Below are 9,057 nucleotides of genomic sequence, written 5' to 3'. Positions count from 1 at the left end.
ACAACAAAATTGCTGTAGCCCTCCTTTGAAACCAACAAAAGCAGTACTCCCCACGAAGACATGAAGTGTACTAGAAACTGTATAGAACTTTGGTTTACAAAAGTAACGTGTGCACATCAAGGCATGCACATCAAGACCTGATCAGACCACAGGAACTATTTGCTTCTGGTCAGCCTGTGATTTACATGCTACTGTACATGGGAACATAAAAATAAATGTTTAGACATTACTCAAATAAACTTTGGCCTCTGTGCAGTTACATTTTAGTTGCCAACCTAAATAAAACATTCATCCAGCATGAATTTATATCCAGTCTATTGTCTGAAAGGCCTTTTCTGTTCATCACTTGAACAGAAATATGCCTTTTGTTTGTTTTGAGACATATTCCCAAAACATACAGTTCACAATTCTACCACTGCCTCTTGGATCATAACAGTACAGGAATTAAAATAGTTTCCTTTTGTTTTTCACTAGAGAAAGTATCCCTTCCTTTTTTTCTGGTCAGTCTTCACAATTGCATATCAAACGGCTTATAAAAGCACTACAGCTGCTGATTGACTAAGAACTGCACACAGCAACTAGTTTCTTGAAATATCCTGTGGTTTTGACACTTCCTATTTCCAGGTGCCTGTCATATAGACTTACTTTTGGGGCAAGGAACAGCTTTTAATATTCAAACAGAGCAAAGACAAAGAGAGGCTCAAGGCAGGTGGATTCAGCAGGCTCTAGACTACAATACAAACAGCTCAGAGTATAAACCTCACCTAGTTTTCACTTACAAATAATAGATATGCCACACTAACAAGTATCAGTTAGGGTCCACAATCAAGGAAGCATTGCCAGATTTTCACTTATTTATTGAAAACCCTAATGGCTGAAAGAGAAACTTTGAGGAATAGTGTTGAATAATTCTTACAGAACCAGCAGCCTGTAACAGAAAACCAGTCAAACCCTGGTAGATCTCCTAGTAACTACTGAGAACAGCAAAACTACTGCAGTTCACTCAACAGGAAAACAAGCAGACAAAACTACTCAGACATCTTCTGCATCCACTCTGATAAAGTGTCACAGGAGAGGTCAGGTCATCCTGTAGCCCACAACATGCCAATAATTTCTATTAAATTCTGGTGGAAAAACTCAGCATCCGGGAAAAAGAAAGCTTCCTTCAGCTATTGTTTCCTCTCCAAAGATCATTTCTTCAGCCAAAAGGATGGGGAAGAGGAAAGAAAGAATGGAACTGGGTGAATAATGCTCCGTGACTAATAGCCGTGGTCTGACCAGTCTGAAACAGCTTCAAGTATCCATGACCTTTTGAAAAGCCACAAGTTAGACGCTAACAAAAACGCATAACACAAACTCTCACACCCCCTTCCTTTAATCAGATAGGATGAATAAGCTGACAAAAACAACATGGAATTAATCTGCTGAGTAATTCCTCTAATAATGCACTGTGGGCTGGTTCTGAGAGTTTGAGGCACACAGCTACGAAGGCACTGCATTGACTGTATTTGAGATGACAAATTCTTCTTAATCACACACAAATATTACACATTGTTCCACAGCTGACACAGATGTTCTTCTGAAGCAGCACTCACTCAAGCCATTAAGAAATTGCTGAGCCCTCCCACATATTGCATTACACAACTTCTCCAAAAGGACATGAATGCTCTCACCCAACTACTCCACATCTCCTACTCCCTGTTATCATCCTATGTGAGTTCACTCAGTTCATGTGTTCCCCACACCATTTAATGGTCTTTGGTATGAATTCTTCTTTCAGGGGGGACCACCAGGTAACTGTTGGAGGGATTCTTTTGAGTGTCTCTTCTGTTGACCAACACAAATCCATCCCAGGCTGCAGCATCATTAGATCAAGTTTGGCAAAATTAGATAATAGCAACTCTGACACAGTGTTTTACTACTTTTCAGCAGCAGATTTAAGGAGGCCACTGACACTGTACAAAGGGGTGCAATATACTTCTGTGGCTTTTCCCTTCTGATCTTCACCTGCAAGGAAACTGCTTAGCATCTTTCATACTGCTGGACTGCAGATCCAAATTTCACTAAAGACACAGTGAGTCCTGTAAATATAACTTTAAATCACCAGCAGAACAAAATGCATCATATGATTACCATTGAAATAGAGGGAATAATTCATAGGACACAGTTTAAGTCTTTTTCAGCTACAGAATATATAACAGTCATAGTCATTGTGCCAGCTGTAATTTAGCATTTGAAGTTTCATGTGTTTTTATTCCAAAATCAATGTTATCACATTGAGTTTGACCTATTAATATTTAGATTAAATGATCAAAATTACATGAAATGCTGCTTTATTTCATAGATTCATAGATGCATTGATTCATAGATTGGTTTGGATTGGAAGGGACCTTAAAGATCATCTCCTTCCAACCCCTCTGCCACAGAGCAGGGAGCATCCACACCCTCCCCAGGCAACCTGTTCCAGTGTCTCACCACCCTTACTGTTAAGAATTTCTTCCTAATATCTAGTCTAAATCTGCCCTCCTCAAGCTTCATTCCATTTTACCTTGTCCTATCACTACAAGTCCTTGTATAAAGACCCTTTCTGGCTTTCTTGTAGGCCCCCTTCAGGTCCTTGAAAGATGCTATTAAGGTCTACCAAGATCCCTCTTTATTCAGACTGAGCAGCCCCAACTCTTGCAGTCTGGCCCCATAGGGGAGATGCTCGAGCCTTCTGATCATCTTTGTGGCCCTCCTCTGGATCTGCTCCAGCAGTTGGTGCCTTCTTATTCTGGGTGCACCAGAAATCCTTGTCCTGATGGTCACACTTCTTTTGATGCATCCCAGGATATGGTTGGCCTTCTGGGCTGCAAGTGCACACTGCCAGCTCATGTTGAGTTTTTCACCAACTGACACCCCCAAATCTTTCTCCTCAAGACCACTCTCGAGCCATTCCTCACCCAGCCTATATTTGTCTTTAGGATTGCTCAAATCCAGGTGTAAGACTTTGCACTCGGTCTTGTTGAACTTCATGAGGTTGGCTTGGGCAAACCTCTTAATCCTGTCCAGGTCCCTCTGGATGGCCTCCCTTCCCTTCAACTTGTTAGCTGGACCACATATCTTGGTGTTGTCTGCAAACTTCCTGAGGGTGCACTAAATTCCACTGTCCATGACGGTGATGAAGATGTCAAATAACACTGGTCCCAGTACTGACCCCTGAGTGATGCCACTTGTCACTGCTCTCCATTGGGATATTGAGCCATTGATCACAGCTCTGTGAGTGAAGCCATCCGGCCAATTCCTTACCTAGTGAGTGGTCCACCAGTCCAGACAGATGACATCAGTTGCTCTTCCTTTATCCACTGATGCTGTAACTCCATCACAGAAAGCCATCGAATTTGTCAGGCATGATCTGCCCTTGGTAAAGCCATTTTGGTTAACACAAAACACCTCTTCTTCATTTTCTGTATGCCTTAGCAAAGCCTTCAGGAGGATCTGCTCCATGATCTTGGCAGGCACAGAAGTGAGACTGATTGGGCTACAGTTTCCATTGGCCTCTGAGGACTCAAGATTTCCTTAGTAGACAAGAACACAGTTCTGGTTCAAATACAGAAACACTTCTCAAAACAACAAATGTCACAAAGCAACGTGATCCTTTCTGTAGTGCAGAAAAAAAATAACTATGGTGGTTACATTTTGAATGCATGCTGCCAAATTCCCTAATGATTGCATGATCAGAAAAAAAATGCATCCCGTTAACTATAGCTAGATAGCAAAGCTATCTCAACAAAGCTTAATGGAAGGTGTTCAAAGCTCCCAACTAAATCATCTACTAGCTGTACAAATCAAATCACATTTGCTTAAATGCCTAAGTATTATTTAGCCAGCACTCAAGTTGAGAACATTGTTCTGCCTTGTGGGGAGGAGAAGCCTGAGCCACCCAAATCTCTGGGGAAAGTCTGGCAGTGTATCCAGAGTTCACACCTACCTAGCACATGCTTGTGTAAGGCAGAATTCTAAAATCTGCATACAAAACTGAAATGTAAGGGGAATTTAACTTTCTGGCCACACCTATCTAAAAGGAAATGTGCTTGAAATTGTGAGCAAAACTCAGGATATTAAAACAATGCAATAGCACAACATAAGTCATATGAAGGGAACCAGGGTTCTTTAATATGAGGGAAAAAGAGGTTCATGGGAGACACTCTCACTTGCTACAACTATCTGAAAGGAGGTTGTAGCAAGGTAGAAGTCAGCCTCTTCTCCCAAGTAACAAGCAACAAGCCATAGGACAAGAAGAAATACTCTCAAGTTGCAGTAAGGGAGGTTTAGGCTGGATATTAGGAAAAATTACTTCCCTGAAAAGTTTGCCAAGCCCTGGAACAGGCTGCCCAGGGAATTGGTGGAGTCACCACTCCTGGAGGTATTTAAAAGGTGTATAAATGTGATATTGAGGGACATGGTTTAGTGGTGACTTGGTAGTGCTAGGTTAATAGCTGGACTTGATAATTTGAAAGGTCTTTTCTAAACAAAACAACTCTATGATGCTATGAACTTCATGCAGCTGTTGAACAACAAAGCAGAACATAGAGATACAACCTGAGTAGTGAATACCAGGAGACAAGACCAGTTCTGTACTAGGGAAAGCAACAAACATACCTAAAATAACATGGTGGCAGTACAACAAACTGTGGGACCTTCTCAATTGCAGACTTGTGAACAGGAACAAGAAGCCATGGATGAGAACAAAAGAGGAATGAGGAAATTAATGTCTCAGGCTCTGACAACTCTGAAGATGAGAGGTGACAGGAAAGATTTCAAAGACAGAAGTAAACAGACTGGAAGTCACAAACAGGAGAGCTGACAGCCAGAAATTGTTTGGATTTTAAATGAGCTCAGTGGACAGAGAAGGGGAAAGATCATTGAACTGTTACTCATGAATGACAAGGATGGAAGTGGAGCACTTTGTGAAAGAAGACATCCAGCATATTTGGCAGCAATAGCTTCAGGAGGGTCTTGAATGGGGACACAGTGGCAACAGATCTTGCTTAGTCTCTGACATGTATCAAAGAAGATGAGGATAAGGGGGAAAGCATCCAGCCTAGGAGAAGAGATGAAGAAGAAAGAAGCACCAGAAAATTCAGCAAAGACAAGAGAGGAAAGACCCTTGGGCATGTGCAGAATTGCTGATGAAGTGTTTACTGACGAGTGGTGAAAGAATCTCATCATGTCAGCTCAGCGAGCTGGGAAAAGCACCTCAAGACTGAAAAGGGGCAGAGGCAGTCCCTAGAACAAAGGCAGCAAAAATGCTACAGTAACTCATTCCTAAGGGAGGATTTTTAGTACAGCATTGGGAAGTCAAGGGGGAGCATTGCAGCAGAGTCCATGGGGAGTATGGACCCAATCACTTTTGTCCTGATCTGCAAAAGATGCACTTCCCCCATACACCCCAAAGAACAAGATCACCCTTTAAGTTTAAAATTAAGCCTGCAAATATTTGGGGACATCAGGGATATAAAGGAGAGGGGGAAAAAATACTTCAGAAAGCTTGTGAGCTAAAAATGTTTCTAACTCCATAGCAGAAGTCTCTGCAAACATCAGCTAACAAAGGACTAATGATGGCTAGCAATGGCCAGAGGCGCTTGAAGCACCATGAAGCATTTGCTGAACTAACACAATTATATTTCTCAAATAACATTTGTTACCAGACAGGTGTCACCCCCACTGTTTGTCCCCTTAGAAGATGGATCTCAAACAGGAGGGCTGTGACCACCAGTCTCAGATTTCATGACAGGTACTGTAACATGCTTTGCAGAAGAAGAGCCAGGAGTAGCTGTCTTCAGGCCACTAGGTCAAGCATGACAACACCAACATGTTGTCGTTTTTAAAGTGCCTGAAGACTCGCCTGCTCTGCAGCAATGGCGCTGCTGGACTTGCACCTCTTCAGCAGGGAAAGCTGCTGCTGCTACTGGGATCCAGTAATCCTGAGCCTTGCTTACCTAGGGCAAGGCAGAAAATTTTTAAACACTGTCAGGCAGCCAGAAAGGGCAGAAGCAAGGGAAGAAAAGAGCTCTGGCCTCTCCAACAAGGAGTCGCCATCTCTGGAAGTGGTCAGGAGGAGACTTGACAGGGTGCTTGGTTGCATGGGTTAGTTGGTCGGGTGGTGTTGGATGATAGGTTGGACGTGATGATCTTGAAGGTCTCTTCCAAACTGCTCTGCTCTATTCTATTCTATTCTATTCTATTCTATTCTATTCTATTCTAAGTGTCAGCTGCTACATTTTAAAACTCGGCTCATGGTACTCTACCAGGAAGGTCCACAGGCAGACAAGATAAGGCATCCATGAACACAACCATACTAAAATGCCCAGGCTGATGCACCTGAACTTGCCACACAAGTTTTCACTGAGCTGTTGCCATTAACAACAGCATCTTTTCTCCCAATGAGTCTCTGACCCCTCATGGCACTCCATGCTCACCGTTGGGCAAGAGCCACCTCCATTCCAATCCGTCAAACTCTGCTCCTGAGTGGCCCAGAGGGCTTCCTACACACCATAACACAAGGTGCTCTGTCCTCCCCACCAGACACCTTTTTCCCTGTATAATGGAACCTCTCAGCCTTATATGGATTAAGCACCCTGTAAGAGGAGCAGTGGAAAACGCAAGGTGGTATTGTATTGTATTAATGTCACTTAATGGTAACTGTCAATGATTGTGATGGAATAAATATGGAAAAGGAAATTACTGTAATTGATTGACAGTCTGGAAGCTTCCATATAGGATCTAATGAGAGAGACCTGTGAGAAGCTGCTGCAGTAGAGGCTATTAATGCAAATCATATGCACCATGCCTGCTCTCTGAATTATGCAATGCCATGTGAATGTCTAATCTATTTCACCAGGCTTGTCTCTATCCAGGAAGAATATTCCACTGACATGCTGATTAGTATATTAGGAGAGTTTTAGAAGTTCAGTGCTGGAGCAGGTGCCATCACAGTGTTATTAATTTAGTTCAGAACAAAACAAACAGGTCTGTACAACCATCAAAATCACTACATAAGACTACAAGTTTGTCACAGATTATGGGAATTTGCAGGAATGGCTGGTGATTCGTGGTAGGAAGTAAACAGGTAAGGAGGGTATCGCTTTCCCAGGAAACTACTGTTGAGAACTTGGAAATTGAAGACAAAGCAAAAAGCTTGATACAGCTTCACAGTATTTTGTGTGGATTTCCAGAAAGAACATTGTGATAACAGAAATAGATAGGAAATTCAGAAGAGGAGGCTGGCATATTTACATTGCAGCAGTGCTACAGACACTCCATTTTAACAAGAAATTGGACAAGATACTGCAACATATACAGGATTCCTTGCTGCTGTCTAAAACCAGCCATTTTATGGGTCTGAAACCTAAATAGTAAAGCTGAAAATTAGGCCTATGTCTTTCAGTCTAGCTAAAATGAACACTTAGGGCAGCCATTTTGCCTCAATGTCACTTGTATCAAAGGATCACAGGCTAGCTCTGTCTAAAAAGATGTGGAGAGCCCACAAATTCAGTCACAGAAGTGAAAAATTGCAAGTGCTGTGATTTCATTGAGTTATTGCTTGTGCAGAGATGATACAAAACAGCCTGCTACAGTCTAGGCTTTACAGCACCTAGATATGCCTAGGGACAGATGCTGGCAGCAAAGCCAAAGGGACCTTGAAGATAAGTACAAGGAATGATTCTACGGTCCTGCTATGGCAGAGGGGTTGGACTTAATAATCTCCTGAGGTCCCTTCCAACCCCCTGACATCCTGTGATCCTGTAATGAAGCAAGAGTTTCGTGTTTGGCAAGTCAGCACTGGAAAAGCAGAGATCCACACCTCATTGTAGCATCACATACTCCTGTATGGAAAAGATGCTGAAAACCCTTGTGGATTCAGCCATTCTTACTCCATCAGTGTTCAGTGCTACATCAGCCATGCAAACACAGCAAAAAGAAAGGGGGCCCTTGACCTGTAAAGCTTACAAGCACACCAACAGGCCATCAGTAGAGGACACCAGTCTTCTGAGCTAGGTGAAATGATCAGCTCTGAGGAATTATATTTGGGCCTTACTTCTGGGAGTGGATGAAAGGCTGCTTCCACCCACACAGGGAGCCAGGAGTCAGCTCCAAGCTGGACACTGAGCAGCTGGGTCTCAGCTGGGGCATAGGTACAGGAATGTCTGCTTCAGACTTGGGCCTCAGCAGCGTGATGGGTGGTTTCATGCCCAACCCTAATGTACTGTAAGATACATTTCTGCAGAGAAATCTCAAATCACTTCCCTCAGAAAAAAATATGTGTTTGGGAGCCAGTGTTTAAAAATCTCTTTGCAGAGACAAATATTTGTAAGCTCTCAAGAAATCACAGCTCTCAGTCAGCTACACAGCTCCTGAGGAGGCAGCAGTCACCCCGGGACCTGCAGATTGCCAGCTGGGGACAGGAGAACCTACAATGGCATAGCACCTTTTCCTGGTTCTTGCCCCTTTCTGCACTGCTTTGGGAAGGCAAGGATTCAGGATGTTTTGATCAGAAATGCCTTCTTAACAGAAAAGATAAACTCTCCAATGGCATTTTGATGTTTTGAATTTACACCACAAACTTATGCATGTTTCTTGGTGGGACTGAATTTGTCTGGGAGGGATGCACAATGCAGCAGTGGGAACAGGGAGGGTTTTCTGCACAGAACAAAAAGATTCTCTAGCCTTGGAGGCAATATTCGCCACTCAGAGGCAAACACATTTTCGTAGAGATTGATGTTTTCAACACATAGAAACACTGAGAGGAAAAGCATGTCTGTATGTGTTTGTGTTCAGCATCCAAGATTTCATTATTTTACTTGCAGAACAGACTGATCAATTGTCTCTGTACTCATTCAACAGAAAGTTTGCTTTTGGGGACGATAGGCCAGAAAGACAAAGTCTTTTGCTCCCAAAAGTGCAGGCACACAAGGACTACTAATAAACATCCCCCGACACAGGCACAGGCAAAGTATCTACGGAGAATAGATCCTATACCTTAAACCACGTGGCACACCACTTCAGGAGCTGGGT

This window comes from Melanerpes formicivorus, unplaced genomic scaffold, assembly GCF_026170545.1.
Source record: "Melanerpes formicivorus ecotype bairdi unplaced genomic scaffold, bMelFor1.0.p_v2 SCAF_53, whole genome shotgun sequence".
Taxonomy (NCBI): Eukaryota; Metazoa; Chordata; class Aves; order Piciformes; family Picidae; genus Melanerpes; species Melanerpes formicivorus.
Note: the sequence above shows the minus strand (reverse complement) of the source record.